At 42.4% G+C, this 26,100-nt stretch overlaps 1 protein-coding gene and 1 long non-coding RNA gene across 2 annotated transcripts in view; both read right to left on the reverse strand.

Annotated features, from left to right (window-relative positions):
* Positions 1–26,100, reverse strand: part of LOC145439804 (uncharacterized) — a 291,614-nt gene that overhangs the window by 31,458 nt on the left and 234,056 nt on the right. The gene's annotated exons all lie outside the window — the stretch shown is intronic.
* LOC145440025 (uncharacterized) lies at positions 19,896–20,738 on the reverse strand. Its single transcript, XR_013915402.1, has 2 exons — positions 20,373–20,738; positions 19,896–19,999 (listed from the first exon to the last, which is right to left on the reverse strand). It is a non-coding gene; the product is annotated as an uncharacterized LOC145440025 (long non-coding RNA).

The following is a 26,100-nucleotide window of genomic DNA, read 5'->3' on the forward strand; positions in this document are numbered from 1 at the left end:
TCATATGAACAATTGAGCAATACAATGCGATTTTACAAATATATCTTCTGTCCAGTTTTATCCATTCTTGTAAAAGTTAGCGCTTGAGTGTTAAAGATAGGAAGGTGTTGTAAAAGTTGACGCTTGAGTGTTAAAGATAGGAAGGTGTCGTCGTAACTTGTAGCAGTCTTTTCATCAGCAACCCCACTTCGTCTAAAGCAGTGGTTCCCAACGCGGGCGATATCGCCAACCGTGAGGCGATTTGGCAGGCGAAAATAACAAAGAGGCGATTGCCAGGGTTGTAACCAAGCCTGTTCACTCAGTTTTGCATCAAGTCGAGTCACTTGAAGTTTTGCATCAAGTCGAGTCATTTTCAAGTGACTGTTCAGTTTCGAGTTAACGTCTTGTTAAACCCACTTTTTATAACTCTGTTCGATGACATCGATCCCAATAGCGCGATTTGATTACTTTACTAGTCTTCAAAATTACAATTTAAAACGTCGGTCTTGGCCGTCTGAGTCTCGAGTCAGGTCATGGCAATGGCGCGAAATGACCTGAGTCAGAGAAATGACGAAAAAGGTTGGGAACCACTGGTCTAGAGCATGTAGCCTGTATACGAGGCATGAACAGAACACCGAAAGAATAGTAAGCAGACAAATTGAAACTGACAAATCAATGAAGTGGCATGCGTCAGTAGGCCCGAGAATCTATAGTGCTAGCTACTGTTTTTTAATTGGAACTAATTGCATTTTGACTTGGAATGTTGGGACTCATTGAAAGAAGTAGTACGGTAGGCACAGTCTTATATTGCAAGGAAGTGCTACGACGTAAAAAAAAATCTAGTCGGCATCTTTTGAAAGGAACAGTAGGCACAGTATCATGTTGCAAGGAAAGTGATACAAAGTCAATAAAATCATCTTGTCGTCAACTCAAAATGTAGAAATTGACTAAGTGTTGAACTTTGTAATGGAAATTGGTGAGAGAGATGCTACCTTCTCATCACCTATTGCGATAGCTGACTGCGGAGTGAAACTGCTCCGGTAGTCACTTTATCGTGCAGACGTTCAAACAGTCTCTTTGCGAAGCTGTGTGAAAAAACTCGGATCATCAATGATGTTACGTAAGTGACGAGCTGTCTTATATCCAACTCAGATGCATCCTCTACACACAGGTCGTAAACCCTATGAATAAAAGATTCATAGTACTGACCACTGAAAATGGAGATTTTGGCATTTTCGAAATTGATGAAAGATGGGTGACGGTTGGCTTCTTTACAGAATGTCAGATAAACATGTTCCACGTAAAACATATACTCTTCTGTAGGATACATTAAACACCCAGCCTTCCTCTCCATAAATGAAATAAAGGAGCCACGCGGTTGGTCGTTGCACAGCAGCTTCACAATGTCGAAACGAAAGCGCTCACGTCCAGGAGGTCCTCGTGCCTTGTTCAAAGTGTACCCAGCAATGTACTCAAGAGTTTCACTCTCAAATTGCTGAATTGAACCACCTTTAGTTTCATCTTCTTTGACCGAACCCTTCATTATCATTAATTTCATTGTGTCTAGAAGAAACTTTGACGCCTCAATCCTAGATATATTTTCATTGAAGTAGTCCTGTGCGTGAACTGCTTCAGTTGGATAATGTCGTATCACAGTTGCTGATTCTGGTTTCGATACAAATTCGCGCCAAAATCCATCAATCTTCTGCTTTCCAAATTCAGAAAGTGTTAGTGCACTACTGACTTGCTGAATGAAGTCAGCAGGCAGACTAGAATCGAAAAGGATGGCTCTCGTGCTTTTCCCAATTTTGCTAGCTGGTGCTTCATTTCCTCCACCGTCCTCCATGTCATTGTACAACAGATCTTGGATCACATCGTCAGTCAGAAGTGATTCCCAATCAAATTCGCCTACATCAGCCATTCCGAAAATTTACAACGATACCCACAATTATTCGAATCCCTGTAGAGAGTATATTGTATATTAACAATTCTCATGTAGTCATGTACCGTATAGCCGTATTTGATGGCTTTAAAATTGTAAACACTTGCCCGTCTCTCTAGCACTGATTATGTAGCATCAACCAAATAACCTTGGTTAGTAACCACACGGAGTAGCTACTCGCTTAACTAACCTCATGGATAGATATTCCTATTCAAATGCAGAAATTAACATCCTCTTCCACAAGCTCCCAGCAAAACAAATCGAGCGGCATAGACAGTCATCAGAGCGTGACGCCCGTTAGTGTCGCATCTACGGTTTACCTTAGTTATCTATATTGTAACCGCTCAGTTCCGGAGCCATAACGACTCCGGACTATCTGGTTGCAAGACCAGTCATGCGTAGGGTAGCATGCGGTATTGGGAAAGAGTTGGAATGGGGTTGGGGTTTTCGCATGGAGTTGGTCTTGGAGTATCTTTGTGTAGAGTTGTAACTGTGTTAAGTCTTGGATTGGATTGGAAGTATTGATGTGTTTATTGTGCCTGCCGTCGTTGTAATATTTCCGCCGAATCTGCAATGTGTCTCTGGGTCCAGTCGAACCTGAAGTAACTTAGCCGCATTCAGTTAGATAGCGAAGACTACGACCGAACGGCTACAAATGGCGAGCACGCACCCTGATGCTGGATCCGGTATAGAGATGCCGCTTGATGTAGGAGACGGATGCGGTGGACTTGCAAAAAGTCATTTATTGAAGAGGAAAGAAGAAGTTGCACTTGCACGGTTTTTTAACAAGTTAGCAAAAGGAATGCTTGGGAAGGAAGCACGACAAATTGTGAAGTTATTGGACACTCGTGCTGTTGGGAAAATGGATAATGTCGCACGTGGTGACTTGGTACATGGGTCGGTATGCTCGTCTGCTGGAATATCTGTTGCTGTTGTGAACGTTGAAGAGGTGGAATTTGAGAGTAAAATGGATTCAGTGTCTGAAGAGACTGTTACTGCTCCTGTTGATGATATTGGATCAGAGGTGGTTGCAGTGGCGGCTCGTCCTATAGGGCAACTGGGGCATTGCCCCACCTAAAATTCTGTTCAATAACAATTTAACCATTTATAGACGCACAGCGCACAATATATACCGAGATCACAGCGAAACCCGCGTTCTTCTTGTGCTTTCGCTTGCAAATGCCCATACATAGCGAAGTCTCTGCGAAAATCGAATTCTCTTCTGTGTTTTCGCTTTGTGAATGCCTAGCCGGGGCTTGCCCCGGTAGCGCTCATAACAAGCTTTCACTATCTATTCTCTCAAAGCCGCGCACAATTAAGAAACGGTGATATACTCTCTCCTATTCGTAAAATGGCCGAGCAACCGGGGCATATATGCCTGTCGCCCCTAAGGTGTGATGTAACAATCGTATCTATGTCTGAACTCGGATACCGTGATATGCGTTGAGTCGACCTTTGCTGGTATAGGTCGATTTTGATGGTGTTTCACACCATGATAATTCTTGAAACTTGGTATGTCATGTCGTGATGGTGGTATTTAACACTGTCCTAAGTTTCAGGGTTTCTACTCAACGTTTAGGGTAGTAATTCCGTTTCCAAAGTCGAGTGTGTGCTGATCCGTCATGTATCGCAAACATATTTCACGCAGAGCCGGTATTGGTCTCCATTAATTTTAACGATGCTCCTTAGCTAGATCCGTCATGAGCTTTTACATGGTATGTCTTGATTTTAGTATCGAACGCTGTGCCAAGTCTCAAGGTTGGCACTCAATGATTAGGGCAGCAATTTCGTTATCAAGTTCGAGTATGGTAGAGATGTGCGCTGATCTGACACTTAGCCTACCTAACGCATTGCGGATTTCACGCAAAAGCTGGTGTATCTGTGTTCCATACTGAGATAGGTGATGAGATGATGATATCATGAAACAGTTTACTAACATCCTCGGTTTGCATTCAAATATTTAGTTTTATTTTATATTCTCCAATGTCAATTTCACCGTGGAATGGTGGCCTTCGGGCCATTTGCTCACAATTACAACCCCTGTCAAGCGCGATAGCTGTTTCGTTTTCGATGGCGGCTAACAGCTTATCGCTTGATCAGCCTATTCCTCAGTAAATTTTACGCAAAATTCGGCGTTGATCAATTCGTATTAATTTTGACAGTGTACCATACCGAAAATGGTCATGAGGCTACTTCTCGATGATTTCATGTAACAGTGTACCAAGTTTTCGGCTTTCATCCACGTATTTATTCGGTTATATATTTTCCGAAGGCGATTTTGCAGCAGACATATAGACAGTAGACACTATAGACCGTAAGCCGTATGTGTCGTGTGACAATCTCCCGCCTCAAGGTCAAAATCTCCCAAGCTGTACCGGGACCGAATTTCCGAGGATGCTATCCGTAGTTCTTCAGAATGATGTTTTGGATTCAATATGACATTTCCTTGTCCAATCTATGAGATAACAATTGCATATGTGTCCGAACTCGTTGACCTTTCCAGTAAGGCATACGCAATCTCTCGATTTATAGTCATTTCCATTTCTGCAGATAAGTAGTCAGGTCAAGTGCGAACATGAATCGTGTTGAATCTTTGCTCCGTACGCCGTTTAGCCAGCTGCCTTTAGAGCAAAAATTAGAGGTAAAGCGACTAGGTCCGTATCAGCCTAGAAATTGCCCATTGGTCCAATCATACGCCGGAGGAAAACGCACTCGTGCCTTTTCATCAGCGCATTTCGATAAAAATGAATGGCTTACTTAAGGCGAGGATAAAAACGCCTTGTTTTGCTCGCTTTCGGGACGAGAATCCTACCATATACAAATCGGGTCGGAGGCGCTGCAGCACTTTACAGAATTGCTGAGCATGGAACGATTAAAACACCACAAGGTGTCATGCGAATGCTCTTTGTAGGTAGTTGGTCTGTGTATTTTTTGGTATAGTCTTACTCGGCGCTTGCGTAATCTCTACCACGAAATCATAACGCATGCTACTAAGGATACCCTGATGATTGATTCGTGGCATGGGAACGATTCTTAGTTCGCGTACATTTTGTAAAATAATCATTTGAATAAAAAACAATGAATAAAACATTTGTTACCGCACTTCAAGTCACGCCACCGGCAAACCTCTCGCGGCACCTACGTTAAAAATCATTGTTTACGGGAAATTCATGTGACCATCATGAACGTTGAAAAACGCTACTGTGACGTCATATTGATAACAAGTCGCTTGCGGGCCCTTGCCCCACCACCCGATATTGTCACGAGCCGCCACTGCGTGGTTGTCATGGTACCATTGAAATCGTGTGACGAGACAAATGATGATGATGGTCATGGTGAAGAAAGAGTGTGATGGAGGAACAATTGGCTGAGGATTGTGGAGATGAATGTGTTGCAGTGGCATCGTCAATTGGAAACGAATACTCGCTTTGGGACTTGGTTGGTAGAGAAGTGAATGTATCAGATGTATTTGGTACTTTGAAGTCGTTGGTGGACTGTAAGCTGGCCATTGAACGTGTCAATGTGAATATAAAGGAGCCGTCGCACCGTAAAGCTTATACTTCGAGATATATTTGAGCGATATGATGGGTCATTGGGATTTGACACCGGACTTGGACTACGCCCCTGATGTTGACATATTAGAACTGTGGCTTGATTTGATAATGAACTGCGATTGTCAATGGGTATTGACACCTCGTGTTTTTGTTTCAGTTGTTGGCTTGGTTGTAAAGCACGGTGTTATGATGTGGGGAACTGTTTGTGACAAATGGTTGCTTTAACGTTGTTGGTGGATTTTGTATCTGTTGTTTCGTATTGTTGACAGTGGGGTGAACTTTTGAAGATATTGGGGTGGCTGTCTTTACGTTGTTGGGGGATATTGTGAAATTTTGTATTACTGACGGTTGTAGGACGTTGTAACTAGTTTTGCATGATCATATTTATTGGTACCGTACATATTCTTGCCATTTTTATACTCTGTTTTTTATTTCTTTTTGTGCTCCCACTTGTCGCTTGTGAGTGATCTTTCCTACTAGATCACTCAACCTGGGAACGGGGATGTGTAACCGCTCGGTTCCGGAGCCATAATGACTCCGGACTATCTGGTTGCAAGACCAGTCATGCGTAGGGTAGCATGCGGTATTGGGAAAGAGTTGGAATGGGGTTGGGGTTTGGTATGGTGTTGGTCTTGGATTGTCTTTGTGTGGAGTTGTTACTGTGTTAAGTCTTGGATTGGATTGGAAGTGTTGATGTGTTTATTATGCCTGCCTTCGTTGTAATATATCCGTCGAATCTGCAATGTGTCTCTGGGTCCAGTCGAACCTGAAGTAACTTAGCCGCGTTCAGTCAGATAGCGAAGACTACGACTGAACGGCTACAATATTTCTTGGTGGTTCCGTTGACCTGCCAGCTTTAAAATTGTATTTCCGGAATAGCTTTCTATTAAGATCGGTATTGTTAAATTAGAGTTTCAAAGTTAATGTATGAGTTCGGCCAATACTACTGTCCCTTGCATTTATTGCGGGTCGCCTGTGTTTGCCGCTGGGCTCATTTGACAAGGACAGGAATATTTGGGGCTTGTGTCTGCGGCGAGTTCGGACTTCATGTCTGGGATGTGTTCGGACTGGATCTGGGATGTGTTCGGACTGGGTTACCACTGGGAAATCGTACCTGGTACTACAACTGACCTCATAGTGAATATATAGCGACTATCCTTATTTCAAACATGACTATCCTCATTTCAAACATGAGACTATAACCTTATTTCAAACATGACTATCCTTATATCAAACATGACTATCCTTATTTCTAACACGACTATCCTTATTTCAAACAAGAGACTGACGTTATTTCAAACATGACTAACCTTATTAACATCGTGTCTGGGGGGTGTTGCGACTGTGTTGCCAATCGCACATCGTGTCTGGGGCGTGTTCCGACATCATGTCTGGGTTGTGTTCGGCCTGTGCTGCCATTCAGACATTATGTCGGTGGCGTGTCGGCCTGTGTTGACACTCGGACATCGTGTCTGCGGCGAGTTCGGACATCATGTCTGGGCGTGTTCGGCCTGTGCTATTGCCATTCAAACATGGTGTCTGGGGCGTGTTCGGTCTGTGTTGCCATTCGGACATGGTGTCTTGGGCGTGTTCGGCCTGTGTTGATACTCGGATATCGTGTCTGAGGCGTGTTTGGACATCATGTCTGGGGTGTGTTCGGCCTGTGCTGCCAATCGGACATCGTGTCTGGGGCGTGTTCGGCCATTCAAACATGGCATCTGGGTTGTGTTCGGACTGAGTTGACACTCGGATATCGTGTCTGGGGCGTGTTCGGTCTGTGTTGCCATTCAGACATGGTATCTTGGGCGTGTTCGGCCTGTGTTGATACTCAGACATCGTGTCTGGGGCGTGTTCGGACATCATGTCTGGGGTGTGTTCGGTCTGTGATATTGCCATTCAAACATGGTGTCTGGGGCGTGTTCGGTCAGTGTTGCCATTCGGACATGGTGTCTTGGGCGTGTTCGGCCTGTGTTGATACCCGGAAATCGTGTCTGGGGCGTGTTTGGACATCGTGTCTGCGGTGTGTTCGGCCTGTGCTGCCAATCGGACATCGTGTCTGGGGCATGTTCGGCCATTCAAACATGGTGTCTGGGTTGTGTTCGGATCTTAGTTGACACTCGGACATCGTGTCTGGGGCGCGTTCGATCTGTGTTGCCATTCAGACATGGTGTCTTGGGCGTGTTAGGCCTGTATTGACACTCGGACATCGTGTCTGGCGCGTGTTCGGACATCATGTCTTGGGTGTGTTCGGCCTGTGCTGCAAATGGGACATCGTGTCTGGGGCGTGTTCGGCCATTCAAACATGGCATCTGGGTTGTGTTCGGACTGAGTTGACACTCGGACATTGTGTCTGGAGCGTGTTCGGTCTGTGTTGCCATTCAGACATGGTGTCTTCCAGGGCGTGTTAGGCCTGTATTGATACTCAAACATCGTATCTGGGGCGTCTTTGGACATCATGTCTGGGTTGTGTTCGGTCTGTGATATTGCCATTCAAACGTGGTGTCTGGGGCGTGTTCGGTCTGTTTTGCCATTCGGACATGGTGTCTTGGGCGCGTTCGGCCTGTGTTGATTCCCGGAAATCGTGTCTGGGGCGCGTTCGGTCTGTGTTGCCATTCAGACATGGTGTTTTGGGCGTGTTAGGCCTGTATTTACACTCGGACATCGTGTCTGGCGCGTGTTCGGACATCATGTCTTGGGTGTCTTCGGCATGTGCTGCCATTAGGACATATGGTGTCTGAGATGTGTTCGGACTGGGTCTGGGATGTGTTCGGACTGGGCTACCACTGGGAAATCATGACTAGTACTGCAACTATCCTTATATCAAACATGACTATCCTTATTTCTGACATGACTATCATCATATCAAACATGAGACTGACCTCATTTCAAACAAATCTGACATCATTTCAAACCAATCGAACCAACCCTGTAGCCGTAGGGTCCGTCCCGGAGCAAAATCTACCGTATCATAAACGGAAAATCATTAATGAGCACAATGCTTTTTACCGGGTGGAAATTACAATAACCTGTTTGCTTCTAAGGCAGAAATGGGAAATAAAGGTAATAATACTACTATAGTAGTTCCATAAAATCATGCCCCGTGAAGTTATGTAAATTCTTGCAAATACCGATGTAATTGATCACAAATATCGATATATAATATGTAAATATGCTTGCAGGCGAACTATAATGATAAACGAGTCGGTATAGAAGCGGGAATAACCGTGGTATTATAGAGACTACAGTCTCTATAGTGGTATTATAGTTATTATAACCAAACGATCATCAATTGGGGACCCGTAAATATAGGATTTGGGTACGCTGATGAATGCATAACAACTATGGCTAACTGGCGCTATACAAAATACGGACTGTTGTGTATGTTTTGAGATATCACGGATTATTATCAAAATCTGTTCAAAATGTTGAATAACGATGCAACACAAAAGGTTTATATGAATCTTTTTTATTTGTTGAAACCCAAATTGAAATTAAATTGAGGTTGATGACCATGACATCAGAAACTAGAAAATACATCACCAAGTTAAATGCCCGAGTGATGCGATGAGGAAGTTAGCTGAATTTAAATACCGGAAGCTTGGAAATATGGCCAGATGTTGATCGTTACACATTAGATATAGGATAATGCGTTATAGTCGTCGTCATTATTAGGGCCATTTTTATATGACCTTAAAAAATCAATTATATGACTTTATTTTTGGGAAAATATGACTTTATATGACTTTATGCGAAAATCGTGTATTTTTCACGTAACCAACGTCACTCATGGAACTGACGAGTAAAACATGAACAACATAACAGTAATACACATCTATTTTTAGTTTAAACCACTTTTGTAGTACAGTTTCGTGTAGTGTGGAATGTTGGAGTCTTTAAAGTTACGATTTGGACGTAAAAATGACTTTAGTAAGGAAAATGAGCGCTCCACAGACGCTGATGTTGGTTGACACATCTGCAGTTTTGCATACAGCGCTCGTGAAATGTCTTGTCTTTGTAGCTCCATAATTTGTTTCACATCGTTTTTGTCCAATCGGTTCTTAAAGTAATTTTTGAACTCAAGCGGATCTATTCCGAAATCGAGGGCATTTACATCAGCATGATCGAGCCTCTTTGATAGTGTACGTACAACTTTTCATTTTCAGTATCAAGTTTGAAATATTGTTGTAGTGGAGGCATATTTCTGTTAACTGACTCGTCAACTTTGGATCGTTCACTGAATCTTTGACGCTCTTTACAATAACTCCTTCAGCTTCCCATGCGTTGACTATTTATTTCACTTGTGGAAGTCTCTGAACTTCAAATGACGTCCCACTTCAGTGCACAGAAGTAAAACAGATTGTGTAGCAACACAATGCAATGTGTCATAATGCAATGTGTGACCTCATAGGTCTGCGACTGTAATGTTATGTAGGCTAACCTTACAGTTTGCCTTCGTTCAATCAGAAATTACCTTACTTTCTTAGTGCGTAATTTCTTCAATTGGCACTTTTTATTTAAAGTATACAACAATATGACTTTATAACTCAAATATGACCAAACCAGGAAAACATGACTTTATATGACTTTATAACTTTCTTAATATACCCCATATGGATGCGGTGTTTGCGTTAAAATTGATTTCACGACTTACTGATGCATAGAAAAAAATATGACTTTAATGACTTTAAATGGCCCTAGTCATTATTGTATTAGCGCGGATGTAAACATAGGACGGTAATTTCAGACCTTTTTGGATTCGAAAAATAGGATAGTGTTAGGGGATATCAGAAGTCTATAGTCAGAGCTTAAAATGCAAATGTAATGATAACAAATGAACCGTGTTTTGCCAGTAAAAGCATCGTGCGAACGAGATTAGTTGTATTAACTGTAAAGATGTTGTTGACCAGTGTCAGAATGTCGTAGTAAGTGGAAGATTTGAAATTGAGCATATTTCGGAAATGAATTATATATGTCTTTATAGTACTAGGAGCTCATTATGGATAAGGATCGAGTATCCAGATATAATCAAAAATGAAATTTACCAAAAGTGTATAGTTGTAGTCAGCAGTCTTGACGCATTGTATTCAAGTTCGAATGCCACTTCGTTAGAAAAAATTCCACGTTGAGCTGATATATCGAAATAACATAATGCTTGTGAACCGAGTTATTAAGCTCTGTTTTATGGTGTTTTTATATGACCCTTTTAAAGCAATAGTGTCAATTTGTGTCAAGCAATAGTGGCCACTCGTCCTGTATCATTATTCGCAATTTGTAAACGCTTTTGAATCGTATATTTGGCTATATGGTGAAATAATACTAATTTTAATGTAACTAAAGCCTGCAATGCATTGTATTTCGCATTTCTTTATTTACTTATTTTGCACTCCAAAGATTAGATTGGAGGTGAGGCACGGTAATTGAAAAGTGTATGGCGTAATTTGATGTTTGAACTGAACTAGTTCCTCATTTTCCCGCCGGCGTGCTCTCCTAACCGGAGATCACCCAGCCTCCGGATCCGAGCGGTTACACCTCTCCCCTCCCTAATTGAGTGAGCTAGGAGGAAAAGGATCACTCACAAGCGGCAAGGCCGTGCAAAAATAAATAAAAATGACAATACGTACAAAAAAGGCAATCACATGAAGTAACAAGATCAATTGAAGTCAGTTACATAGTCGTTTAAATATGCAGGTCGAATACGATTACGTCTGGGCATGACATTCATTTCACAGTTTGAAGGTATGACAACAGTTTCAGAATTCAAGGACTCTGCGGGTGACTGACTGGGTAAGTCCTCTTCACCCTCAACAATATAAGGATGGAGATTATCAACATGGGTTATGCGAAATTTGCTGGTGTCAACATTTTGAATACGATACACAAAATTTTCCAATTTCTCGACAACTCGCCAGGGACCATTCCAGCCAGAGGACAATTTCCTATGCTTAGGCGGGTAATAAAACCAAACGTAAGAGCCAACTTCAAATTCGTGCGATTCAACATAACGATTGAAATATGTTTTCTGTTTCACAGCAGATCTACGCAATTTCTCACGTGCAAATTTAAACGCATCAACACTGGCCGCAGAAAACCATTCAACATAGTCAGTGTAACATTTGCGCGGCGTGCATTTCGGAGGTCTACCATAAACAATATCACTCGGCAAGGAAACTTCACGACCAAGAAATAACTTATTAGGAGTGTACCCAGTGGAATCAAGAACACTTGAACGATAAGCTTGCAGTAAATATGGCAAATGAACATCCCAATCAGATCTACTCTCATTGACATAACTGGTCAACATCTGCAAAATGGACCTATTATTTCTCTCAGTTAACCCATCAGATTGGGGTCGAAAAGTTGTAGTTCTAGTCTTGAAAATTTCATACAATTCACACATCTCTTGAAATAACCTGGATTCAAATTGCACTCCTTGATCAGTGTGTATAATATTCGGTGCGCCAAACTTACAAAAAAATTCTGTCACAAGAATATCGGCTACTGATGCAACCAGAAGGTCCTTCATTGGGTACGCTTCAACCCACTTAGTAAAATAATCAGTAACCACCATCAGGTATTTATTGCCCAGTTCAGTAGATGGCATAGGACCCACAAAATCAAGAGAAATCCTATCCAAGGGTTCAGAGCAAAGTATCTTTACCAATTTGGCACGCTTTTTTCCATGTCCAGTTTTACTTGATGTGCAAGGTTTGCAAAATTTTACCCAGTTACTGACATCTTGCTTCATGCCAGGCCAATAGAAGCGATCTCTCAATTTAGCATAAGTTTTGTCCCGCCCCAAATGGCCACCTGTTCGCAAGGTATGATATTCGGTAAATAGTTTCCTACGCAACGACATGGGCATAACAATTTGAAAAGTTGAATCACAGCCGGGATTAACTTGCAAATATTCACGATACAAAACACCATTACGCAAAGATAAAAACTTCCAATGAGAACACAAGACTCTGACCATGTGAGAATGCAGTAGCAACTCTTCGGAAGAAGGTTTACCACTGGCAGATTCCTTCAATGATATTACCGTCCCAATGTCCGAGTCGGCCATCTGCAATTCGCGCAACTCTTCATTGGACAAAGTATGCAACCAGTTAGGCGCAGGCGAAGGTCGATCAACAGAGTTTGTAACGGAGTCGGTGCCCGCACTAACGGGAGCAACAATTGCATGACAAACAGAATCATGTTCATTACAGTTCAGACATTCTGCACGGCTACACTTCCTTCTGTAACGCCGAGACAACCCATCAGCATTTCCATGCTTTTTTCCTTCTCGATGCTCAACGTCATATTCAAAGCTACTCAGGTACGTTATCCATCGAGCAACAACCCCGCTCGGGTCTTTGAAATTTAGAAGCCAACGCAACGAGGAATGGTCAGTACGTAACACAAATTTCCTCCCATATAGATAGTGGCGAAAATGTTCCATCGCCCACCGAACAGCGAATAGCTCTCTGTATGTCGCGCAATAGTTCTTCTGCTCCTTGCTTAACGCTTTACTGGCATATCCAATCACTTTCTCTTCACCATCTTGCAATTGAGACAACACGGCTCCGGCAGCAAACCCGCTGCAATCAGTGTCCAAAATAAACGTACCACCATCCCGTTGAGGATATGATAAAGTCGGAGTCGAGGTAAGGACTTTTTTCAACTCATCAAAAGCAGCCTGACATTTGTCCGTCCAAGTGAACTTCACACCTTTTCTCATCAGGTCCGTCAATGGACTGGCAATAGAAGCGAATGAAGGAACAAATTTACGATAATATGTTGCGGTCCCAAGGAAGCTTTGCAACTCCTTCAGTTTTGTAGGGATTGGCCAGTCTCGTACCACAGCAGTCTTATTTTCGTCACACTTTACACCATCAGCTGATATAACACGACCAAAGTATTCGACTTGGCGACGAAACAGTTTACATTTCTTCGGCTTGAACTTCATCCCAGCACGACGTATCCGTGAAAAGACGCCACGGAGATTTTCCAATTCACAATCAAAATCATTACTATAAACCATTACATCGTCCACAAAAACAAGTGTAGTTTTCCACAAAACGTCTCGAAGAATATTCTCCATCAAGCGTTCGAAAAGGGCCGGAGAATTTGACATACCCATAGGTAGAACTTTGAATTGATAGTGATTTCGACCAGGCAAGGAAAACGCGGTTTTATAGCGATCTGCTTCCTCTATTTCCACTTGAAAAAATCCACTATCCAAGTCTAAACAACTGAACCAAGATGCTCCACCCAATGAATCCAGTATATCGTCAATCCTGGGAAGGCTGTACGCATCCTTCACAGTAACAGAGTTCAGTTGGCGATAGTCCAAAACGAGGCGATGTGAAACACCATCCTTCTTGGGTATCAAAATAAATGGGGCATTATAAGGAGAATTCGATTCTTCAATCACATCTTGCTCAAGCAATTTGTCAATTTCTTTGTTTGCAGCGTCCCACTTCGCCCAGCCAAGCCTACGAGGAGGTATTTTCACAGGTTCCAATTTAGTAGTCTGGATGCGGTGCTTAATGGCAGCAGTTCGACCAAGCTTTCCACCTGGTACCGTAAATACATCTTGAAACTCACGTGTACCGTAAATACATCTTGAAACTCACGTAACAGTTCTTCAACTTCTACCCTCTGATCGACAGTTATATCCTCAATATCATCAAGCATGGCCTGCAATGACCCAGGTAACGGTGTAAGTACTCCACCAGAACTCTCCTCGAAAACCTCTGTAGGTATGGATTCTTCATTCACGTTTTTCATCATTTCCTCATCGCCAGTAATTGAAGAGACCATTTGCACGGAACCACTATCATCTGGACGCATCAAGGCAATCAAGCAGGAGTCCGGAATAACAACATCCTCTTCCGATAAATTCGCCAATAACAATGGCACTTTTGCGCAATCTGGGTTCACAATACCAGAAGAAAGAAACACACCTCGAGCACCAAATTCAGAAACAAAAGAGCCAACTGGGTCAACCACAGCTGTCACATTACAGTCATTTTAATTCGAAGGACAAGAAATACTGCCCCAAATCAATTTCTCACTCCTTTTTGGTATCACGTATGATTGTTGGGTACTAATACGACAACATACAATCTTTCGATTGGGCTTAACAATGGGCACCATTTTGCCAGCAACACTTATACACTCGTCTCTCGCGTACAATACTACATCAAAATCACGAAGAGCATCAAGGTCCAAAATACCAACAGGAGTGCCGAGTTTAGCAACGTTAACAGCCATTTCTTTACACACATCATTAATACAAAGCTTCAAGCACAATCTACCAACAACGTCTAGCTTGTAGCCATTTGCCACAGTAAAGTCCCTCGTAATGGGCTCCAACATATTCCAAGAATAACCCAAAATATCAAAAAGTTCGACGCTAATAAACGTTTCGGGACTACCACTATCAATCAAAAACTGGAAAAAATAACCATCAACACCGATACTCGCATACCAGTTTACCTTTAAATCAAGCGCACAAATCAACTTCTCCAAGTCAGGGGCATACCAGTCAGGTGCCAATTGTTGGTCACCTATCGTCTCTCTAAAAAATCCTTCAGAGCAGTAGGCTGCTCGGTAGAGGTGTTCCTTTGACCAATCCCGCCATTCATATTATCGTTTGGAAGTAGTTCCCTGCATTCATCCTCCCAGTGTCCATTTTTCCTACATCGAGCACATACAGGCACACGGCAGAACTTTGCGGAGTGACCATACATTCCACAATGGTTACAATTCCCTTGAAACCGTCTTCTGTGACCGTAGCTGTCTTGCCTACGCGCTGTAGAAAATTTCAATTCCTCCATCTCCTTTGAAAACATATTCTTCAGTTGCCTCATTTCATTTTCCAAGTCGGCTACCATCTTTGTAAACTCAGGTTTTCCACCAGAAGTACAACCGTCACTGCATGTCTTGCCTGTCGCAATCGGGGCAATCATGGGTTTACGTAGTACTGAGGACTTTGAAGTTTTAAGAACATCCAATACATCTGTTGCTCGGTCGACCAGGTCCCATAGCGATGCTTCTTTGTTTTCAATCGACAAGGCCAAGGCAACGCTTGCATCTCCATAGCCCGTAGCAAATTGTCTTTTAGTCAAACTCTCGACTTCCATTTGGTCACGCCCAGGAAACGCCTTCCTCGCCAACTTCTGTAGTGCGATAGCGAAATCAGCAGGAGACTCCTGAAGGTTTTTCTCACGAGCATAAAACTCACGAACATAGTCCTTCTCATGGGTTGATTTACCCAATCGTTTCTTCAGATGCGACACCAACTTGTCATAATCGCGACGATCTTCTTCTTGTAGTTCTAAAGCCAATTTCTGAGCATGGCCTTCGAGGCATACCTCTAATTGCAATGCAGCGATGCCTCTATCCCAATCATGTAGTAATACCATGGCCTTGAAATGTTGCAAGTAATCTTCAAAAGGTTCTTTACCATCACCACTGAAGTGTCTCGGTGAGGTCACACCGATCGAGTGGACAGCCAAACCATTACACTGACGAGGTGTGCTTGCCCAAGCAGACTTCCCAAATTTGCTAAACTCGGGTACCGGTACCATACCAGATGCTGAATATACTTGCTGTTTTAAGATCTCTTCTGTTCCACTCTCACATCATTCTCTGGTCTCGGAGCACACAAGGAAGATGAATCGACCGACTCGTGTTCAGTATTTATCATTTCCTTCTTTGCAATGACAATATGAGCATTCAACAAGTCCAAAATTTGCTGGCTTTGTCCATGCAGAGCGTTCATTTCATCACGGAATTCCTCTTGATTTCCACGCATAATACGCAATTCCTGGCGCAGTTCATTGTTCTCCTCACGCAGAACATGCAATTCATGGCTCATGCGCTGGTTTTGACTGCACATCTGATTCTAATTTTCAAGCAAAGTGTTCATTTCCTGGCGCAGAATCTTCACCTCTTTCCCCGATTCAACTGCTACGATTCTTGAACTCTCTGCATCATTTTGGACTTTTGCAACAGTTCTCAATAACATAGTACCAGTATCAATTTCTTCGTTCTCGCCGCCTACTGCAAACGGTTCATCTCTCTCATATTCAGAGTCAAGTCCTGGCGTGCTCGCCATTGTGACCGTTCTGTCTTTGTTCCTATTATAATCTATATACCTCACAGAAGATGATGCCACTGTCTTTCAGGTTCGAGACTGAAATGAGAGGTTCCACCGAATGCGAACTCACAGTATGTATTTCACAAAAGCAGCAGTCAAGTACCAAAGCCAGCGCAGCAGAATACGAATAATACTAGTTCCTCATTTTCCCGCCGGCGTGCTCTCCTAACCGGAGATCACCCAGCCTCCGGATCCGAGCGGTTACATAACACCAAAGGCCCTTTTCCTACCGGATTTACGAAACTCTTTCGGGAACAAGTTCCGAAACAGGCGATGTTCACATAGAGAAAAAATTACCGAAACAGTTCCGGGAAAAGGGCGCGTTCATACCTATTTAGAGTTACCGCGAACTTATGCTCATACAGGTCGTTTTTTCGGTAAATTCGCGGGAAATAATGGCCAGTATGAACGCGATTCTCCGTAAGTGTTGATAGTTACGAAACCATGTCTGTGGGGTGTTCCAGTTGTAATATGCTTGTGGAAAACAATGTGGGAGAGGCATATACGTGAGATGCGGAGAAGTTGGCTCCAACTTTTAGCTATGGGATGTTGCGGATATGCCTTCTCGAAGTGTATGGGGCTCTATACTCAATATCTGTATCAGTAATAGAGCCCGAGCATGTTCCTGGCTTGTATATTATCAACCGAAGCTGAGAGCAGAAACTGAAAGCCAGCAAAGAGGATAGAGTCCTGGAATGAAAAGAACCACCAAGGCGATCATCATCTGCGTACGAGGTACGACAAAGTCAGTTTATCTTTGTGATTGCTGTATAATAATGGTTTGGGTAAATCTAATCTTATGTACACTGTACAGAGAAACCAGGGAAATCGAGAAATTCGTGAGAGAAACATTTGGTATACTCTGCGACGAGCTTCGAGACCATAACGAAAAACAGCAAGCAAATTACACGAACTCAATTTCTCTTGCTTGCTGAGTAGCTGTCGTTCTTTCGAGGCTAGCCAATGAAGCCAATCGTTTATAGATCCAGGTAAACATCAGATGTATTTTAACCGAATGGCAACGGCTGCAATTTTCGAAAAATTTTACTTCAATTTTCAAAATCGAAAAACTGTGCCTTAATGGGATTGGAGCCCGGTAAACAAGGTAGCGTTCGATTCAGAAGTTCAACGCGGATCCGATTGCGCCACTCAAATCATTTCGAGCTCTGTGTCTGGCCACTTATATCAAGAGCAAGCCGTGAAAACGTTGGTTGGAAACAGAAATGCTAAATTGCGGACCTTATGAACCTTAGTATAGGTATTCGACGACCATACAGTCTGGTGTATTGTATATGCTCAGAATTCATCGTTCTAGAGAGCCCTGAGTCGACGGTCTACGTCTAGCAGGCGCTAATTTCTAATCAAAACAATGCCGACCGTTTTAGTCAGCTCGCGGCAGACCGCCGAGAGAGTGAGTCATGCCGCGTGATTCGCGCGCGTATGGTAACTTCGAAGGCTTATAACTCTAACTGTTGTGACCCTATATTAGTCATTTTAGTGTTCGTAGACGGATATTTACAGTCCTTACCATAATGATTTACTGCAAATGCTTATCATTACTACAACGTAAGATATATATCGATGTATGACAGCTCTTTGTATACCCAGACGCACGCTTTTGCGTAGGTATAATCGCTGAGTAATATTGTATGTATTCCGAATTATACTTTACCATTAGCCGTTATTTAGAATCATATAGACAACAACAATTCACAGACACAATCTATGAAGGTGTATGCCTATTAGAACACGATATATTTCACGTTATGTGACGGGTATTTAGCCATGTGCTTGAGGCTGGTACGGTAGTCTGACGGAATTCGCTTCCCGGTTTTCAAATGAAACCTTGAGCGGTATAGAACTAACTAGTATCGTTGCTTTAGCACAATATAAACAGAAATTGACAGTGGCTATTCATAGCAACAAACTACAGCTGGTTATGACGAATAAAACCAACTAAACGACAGTGTATATGGCGGGTATGAGGAACGCGCGTGTCTGCGAAATGATGCTTCGGCGGATATTTTTGTCACGCGGCCTATCACATAGCTTTTGATCAGCTTAGATGTAACTAATATCAGATATGAAGATATGTGTGGACTTGTATGGACACTAGCTATTGACATAATGAAACAACTATGCCCGAAGGCGGCTAGAACGAAATATACAGAACGTTATCTGATTGTGGTCAATGACGCGCGAATTGCCGACACAGTGTATTTTGCAACATAATTATCCACGGTGTTTGATATACGATTTTGACGTCTTCGATATAATAAATATCAAATAACAAGGTATCAATGAACTTGTACGAACAATATCTATTCACAGAAATGAACAACAACGACCTAGCACGATTAATATGTAATATATCGTGGTTTCAATTACGGCACCCTTCTCTCGTACCGGCATGTCGAAAAATAGACACGCCGGTGCGAAACGGTTAAGAAGGCAACTATCACAAGTTGATTTTAATAAGAATTGCTGGTGCCTAGTAGGGCTAGCCACAATGATTCGAGTATTAACTTTATTGATTCGAGGCGAGTAGTAAAATACTACTTTTCGAGTGGGCTACTGAAATTATACTGAAAGTTGATTTACTAACGAGAATTATACCGTAGTTTTGACAAACTTTTCCTCTGAGTAAGCCTTGAAACCTTGATTGGCGGTGTTGCAACATACGAGATATAGTGCAAAGCTACGAACGTTGCTGGAAATAACACATTTCCGAAGTCATGACCATCCCATATAACACTGTCAAGCAGTGCAATGAAAACGGCATGGTCGAAAAAACATTAAAGTATCTTTAATGTGACGGACAATAGGCGTTATGTTCTTCATGGTGGCATAAAAGGTAGCCTACACATTTGAATTTTGGCATGGTACATTGTGTTGTGATGTCATCATGGTGATACTCGACTCGAAGCGTAATAAGTGATTCAGAATCGAATCACTCAGGTATTCAATTTTGCCCAGCCCTAGTGCATAGTAATATTTCAAAGTTTGTCATGGCGGAATGTCAGCCAGTTTTTGCGTAGCATACCACTGCAAAAAGGTCAGACAAATTTGGTCTTGAATCATTATGTCAGAAAAAGAAGTCTGAAAGACCAATTGTTCTTCTCATAAACTGCAATCCGCTAAGGCCAGAATGATACAGAGGATGGTATACGCAATGAAGACAAGACCTGGTGGTGATCCAAGTATCGCTGGCCCAGATATCGGAAATGCCCTGTGTGACATTCTCAATAAACAATGCTCTTGCTTAACCAGATGTGTTTGTGCTGTTTCATTTTATTCATGAGAGAAACTATAACTTAATGCACACTTGCACGGTTCCGCCTTTTCACCTTTTTCATCAGTATCCTCCATCTAGACCTGTGAAAAGATCAAATTAAGTTACACTTGCCTAACCTTGCATAACAAAGGAATGACTTGGTTGTAACAAGAAAATGAAGGCATAGGTGAAAACCAAATTATGGCTCGGATGATGTACGATTGCTTACCAGCCCGTTGGTACAATTTGAATTTTTGGTTAGTGAGTCAGAGCTAAGGACATCATTCTCTGCTGTGCTGCCACTATCAAAGCAGATGTTACTAAATCCCCTTTTCAGTGGGCGTATATGACGGTGACTAACCTACACACAGCATATCAATGGTTAGAAACTTGCCTTTCATGTAACAAATTTGGTAAGGGTTAAGATCACCTGCCAAATTAGTGTTGAAGTGCTAACGTTTTCAGGCAACTCACCCAATGCTGCATCATTTGGAGATGGTATTCTATCTTTTTAGCCGTGCTCTGTTTTCAAAACCACAGAAAAAAAGAAGCTGACTAGTAGTCAGTGACTACGTATTGTGAGTATACAGAATATAAATCCAAGAATAATGCATTCCCAACACCATTACCAAGAAGATCAAAATGCCGCTGGTATCTGACCTCGAAATACAAGCAGCCTGAATGAACAGCGCGTTACGGTAACTAAAAGTTTGATTGACAGCGTTCCGGGAACCCAGCTGCGCCATTCGTGTTCATACTCAGTCGGTCCCGTAAGAATCTCCGAAAATAAGCGCGTTCATACCGCCCCGAATCACCAGTGCTATGTTCACATAGGTAAACATTTTCGAGAAATGTTATTCCCGGAACCCCGGTATGAAAAGGGCCTAAGACATAGCCATCTCTCGCGACTTGTCATTACATACATTCCAATCGCCACAGTGTACTATTTTGATAGTTTTTACTATTAAGTAATAAGTAACCAATAACGCAACCTTCGCAGACGGCGATTCGAAAACCAACAATTGGACACTTGCCCGCGATCGCTATATGTTTTCACGTCCTTGGAATAGTGGTCGACTTTAGTTGAGTGATAACATTTTTATACTGCCACAAGAATAATTATGCTACTTGTGCTGAAGATTTAATAACAAAGTTGCTGCAAAAATAAAAAATTAGCAAAGAGTTATATGGCTCGCGAGCCATAGGTTCCCGACCACTGCTCTACAGTCTACCTACAATCATGATATGAACAAGATTATTTTATTCTTCTACAAAGATCGATATTTTGAGTATCTCATCATCCTCGTCAACTTGGAGGATAAAAAGCGTTTCAGAGTACGACCAAACACACATTGTCGTTGTACCTTTGTCCGCCAGACTTACTACGAATTCATATTTGTAAGGGGTAAAGCAAAACCCGGTCGTCCACAATACACCTTCGTGAAGGATTATGTAAACAGAGCCCTTTTACGAGTCAGCTCGGAGATAACGCGTGACGTCACCGGAGACGACTTGAACGCCAAGTCGAGTCGAACATGTAACCAGGCCTTATGCCCAGATTGAATGTACAGAGTCGGTGCATGATGAGACTCGAAAACATGAATTTGTTTTCCATGATGTTTGTACACTGATCTCAGTAGTATAAGTGAGAGATGGTGATACGTAAATATAATCAATAAACAAAGACACCGGAAATCAGAAAAGCCGCATTTTGAGGTGCCTGGTGGTCTAAAAGCGGCCTGTATCGCTTCGTGAAATATAATAAATAAACTAAACACCGGGTATTCAAAAAAGCGTGCTGTGGTACGCGAGATGTGCATTTCGCCGAAAGCGGATTTTGAAAACAGATGTTCGAGCCCGCAGTGATCTACATATTCCGCGCGACAAATGACTCTGGCATCCTGTCCACTCAATCACTATAGTGGTTGTATCGTGAATTGCTTCCCGTCGAATAGGTTGTTGGATGTTTTGTGTCGCTACAGTATACTGAACCTATCGTAATATGGTATCGATTATTACAGTAGTTCGGTCAAACCCTACAGCAAAAAGGTGTGAAATAGTTTGCTAAATCTACGAATTACTCGCATGGTAATATTTTGGTAATTAATTGGTCACAGAGCCGGCGTGGACGGTGATTTGAAAACCAACAATAACCGAGCTCGCAAATCAACACTTTAAATAGGTGTGAAATCCCGCGGCCGAAATTAAGGTGGCTTTATCTCAAGCTCCTAGACATGCTAATATGTTATATTCATTAATTTCAAGTGTTTCTCCGGTGTACAATATGTCAAAAAATTCGAAATCGTTATACCAGCAGATTATTTACGGAATACTTAAAAGCTAATTGGTCCGCAACCCGAGATTCGAGTGTTCGATCAGCGCTCGATAAAATTTATTTTCGTGTGTACCACCTCTTGCGTTGTGGTGAAGGGTGTTATGATGTGAGCAAACTTTTAATAAACACCATTATCAGCACCCCGATTGGAAAATACTTGATTCGTATGTATGAAAAGTGCTTGATCGGCAATTTATTCATTTCTCACAATCCTGCCACTGTTTTTTGAAGACTGGTATTATATGATTATCAAATAATATTTCACAAACTCAAGCCTAATCGTAAGACTTGAAAGAAATCACGTATTCGCTTGATGATAACATGCATGCGACAAAAACATCACCGCGATTTTGTAGACTGATCATACCAATCAAGGTATTTACCAATATTAGAATACAAGTCGTCAGACTTTTTTGTGTAAAGTATCATTCCAAATTGTACAAATAGATTCGTTGTTGTCCATGTCGTTCAGCAACTCGATCAGAAATTTTTATTCAACTTTAAAATCATTTGTTTTCTGTAAGATCGGTGCATATACGACTTGACATAAACATATCATGATTCGAGCATACAAGATTTGATTACCCGGTCAATCCCAGAAGAGAATTAATTTATAGCAAGTGAATCCGTATATTACAGTGTAAAATATATCGGAATGTCAGCAACTCTTACGGGTATAGTTATTATCACCTTCACTAATTTATCCGGTTAACTCATCATGATCATTCTTGAAATCAACGCAAACATGGTCACTGACTTGAGTTAATATTATTATTATTATATTTTAAATCAATTTTAGTGACGCATATAACAACTATGGTCTTTTGCGTCACGACATTACGGTTGCTAGTCGAATCGATATTGCGATAAGTAACTACAGTCAACTAAACATTTAGTACTGTCTCTTTGTCTTCGAAAGGAATTCCCACAGCAAAGGTAATATATAATCAATAGTTATTATACTTTCCATGGTGAAGGGTACTCTTAGGTCCATTACGGCAGCTCTAAACTGGCATCTTTCGTTAGCGTACTTTGCACACTCGATAATAACGTGCTCTGCAGTTTCTTCAACATGGCATGTGGTACAATCAGGGGTATCGGAGCATCCAATTTTGCTAAGATGGGAGTTGAGACGACAGTGTCCGGTCCGTAATCTGAAAATGGTGGTTTCGGCACGGCGTGGCGTGGGTAAAGTAGGTAGTTTTGTGTATATGTCAGGGCAGAACTGTTTGAAATGTGCTCCAGAGGCGGTTTCGATGAAACGTTGGTTCCAGTCTTGCCTACAGCGACCTAAAATCAATGAGTTGGCCTCGCTAGAAGTAAGATCTACACTTTGGTCAGTTAAGTCATGGGCCGCAGCCTCTTTCGCAAGTCGGTCAGCGACTTCATTCCCTTCAATACCACAGTGTCCTGGAATCCATACAAAGGAAATATCTCTATGACTTTCATGTAAGAGATGGTGAGTTGGTTCTAATATTTGAATATTTGATTGGTAATATAGTTATTTTCACCAAGATGGTTTTTCAACGACATCAATGCACTCAGAGAGTCACTCAGAATAGCAACTCGTTCTATGGAATTTTCTGAAATCCATATCAGTGCATCGAATATTGCCATCAGCTCAATTGAGAAGATTGATAGGAGTTTCGAACATGCTTTTGATGTTCTTATATTGCGATCGGGGATGTAGAAGGAGTACCCAGCACCGTTGATGTTTTTAGATCCATCGGTGTAAATTAGCATTCTGTTTGGGTATTGCTCAAAAATATAATCTCTGAATATAGCATCGACAATGTGACGTGGTGGATCGCGTCCGAGGGCTGTTTGCAATGATGTATCAATCATAGCGCATTTCAATAACCAAGGGCATATGGTTAGAGGGTGGTTACCTCTGACTTGCAAATCATCCAATATTTGAAGTCGGGATAAGAGATTGAAAGTCACAAATCGGTCTGAGAGTAGATTGTAGATTTCCTCCCATGAACCCTCCAATAAACTACGTGCCGGGTTTGATTGTTGTGTTCTGATCTTGGAACGGTAACTTGAGACAAAGATATTGGTGCCTGAGAAAAAGGGGTATGTCGTTACACGAGGCCTCTAATACGCATAAAGGGGTGCTGGACATGGCGCCGCAAGAAAGTCAGAGCTTGATTGCGGATTGCAATTATTTTCGTGAGGTGTGATTTCGGTGCGAAGAAGTACGCTTCCATGCCATACTCTATGATGGATCTTATCAGGCTCCTATACAGGGTTAATAGCGTTCGGGTGGATGCACCCAAGATGTGCCGGATACCATTTTGAGTAAATTCATGCGCTTTGCGCATTTGGATGCAACGTTAGATGTGTGTATCTTATAGTCGAGTCTTTTGTCAAAGGTGTTTCCACGAAAAAATACCATCCAGACATACGTCGCGCTTGTTTGCCCACACCAGTATACGCGTAAATGGAGGTTTGTGACATTGCATGCCATGTGTTGGTATACAAACATCGGGGAGTAAGCCGTCGATCCACAGACATTATCATAGCCGGTAATTTTGATGCAGATCGAATGTCATCAAGCACACCCGATAACAATGTCATACCAATAAGCCACATTGCATTATCGGGTTAGAGATAGTTGGTATTGATTCTATAAGTGTTAAAATACAGCGGCGTGGAATGTGCGAATGATCTGGAAACGGAGTTGAAAGTTGGTCAAGTCAAGTAATATTCAGTTTCAAAAGGATTATACTCTTGAACAGATTCGAGTTATACCAACAATTGACAATTTGTGGGTATTCAAGTCGTTGCCGTTGTGGTTCTGTTATTCCTCACCCTTGTGAGCGATCGTGGGATTTTACAATTATTTCACACCTATTTGAGTATGCGGTAACCTCACAAAGGATTAGGGTTAGGACGGAAATAAGTGGCAATTTGTTACTATTCAAGTTACCGACACTGGCGGTTCTGTTAGTCGTTACTTATTAAATCTTACCAGCGAAATCAAGTTCTGTGACAAACTGATTACTAAAATTTCACCGCGTGAGTGATCGGTATGGCTATGACACCAAGTCGTGAAAGATGACTATGTCTGAGGTGTTATCTTGTGGGTGATCGTAGGATTTTACAAATATTTCACACCTTTTTGAAGTGTTAGTATGTGAACGCGGCTATTGTTGGTATTTGAATCACCGTCTACGCCGGCTCTGTGGTAAACTAATTACCAAAATATTACCATGCAAGTGATTCCTAGATTTAGCAAACTATTTCACACCCTTTTTTGCTAAAAGTACGACATGCCGCCCGCAGTCTATACCCGAAAGTACGACATGCCAACGCAACCATAAGCCTCCACACGAGAGATGTCTATACTCGAAAGTATGATATGCCAACAACGAAGCCGCGTGCGACCGTGCCCTATACCGAAAAGGGTTATCGTGCGACCACAAGACACAATAGCCGCATGCGACCGAGAGGGGGTCAAAAAGGGTGGTCGTGCGAACACGGGATTTCGAAGCCGCGTGCAAGCGATCCCTATACTGAAAAGGGTTACCGTGCGACCACAAGACGCAAGGGCGAATCACGACCGCATCCATAAGAACACATGGCGACTCACCACAGATCCCGTAAGAATACATGTCAGGCGAATCACTGCCACCGCCCATAGCAAAAAATGCGAGTCACGACCACGAGTTTCCACGGCGAATCACCGCCACGAGCGATACCTGAAAGGGCGAATCACGACCGCACCCATAAGAACGCATGGCGACTCACCGCCGAGAGGGGGGTCTAAAAAGGCGAGTCACCACCCCCGATTTTCAGGCGAGTCACCGCCTCGCCCATAAGAACCCCACGCACCTCACGAGCGATCATACTAACTACTCACGA

This window comes from Botryllus schlosseri, chromosome 5 (genome assembly GCF_051294905.1).
Source record: "Botryllus schlosseri isolate E-star chromosome 5, Bs_hap1, whole genome shotgun sequence".
NCBI lineage: Eukaryota > Metazoa > Chordata > Ascidiacea > Stolidobranchia > Styelidae > Botryllus > Botryllus schlosseri.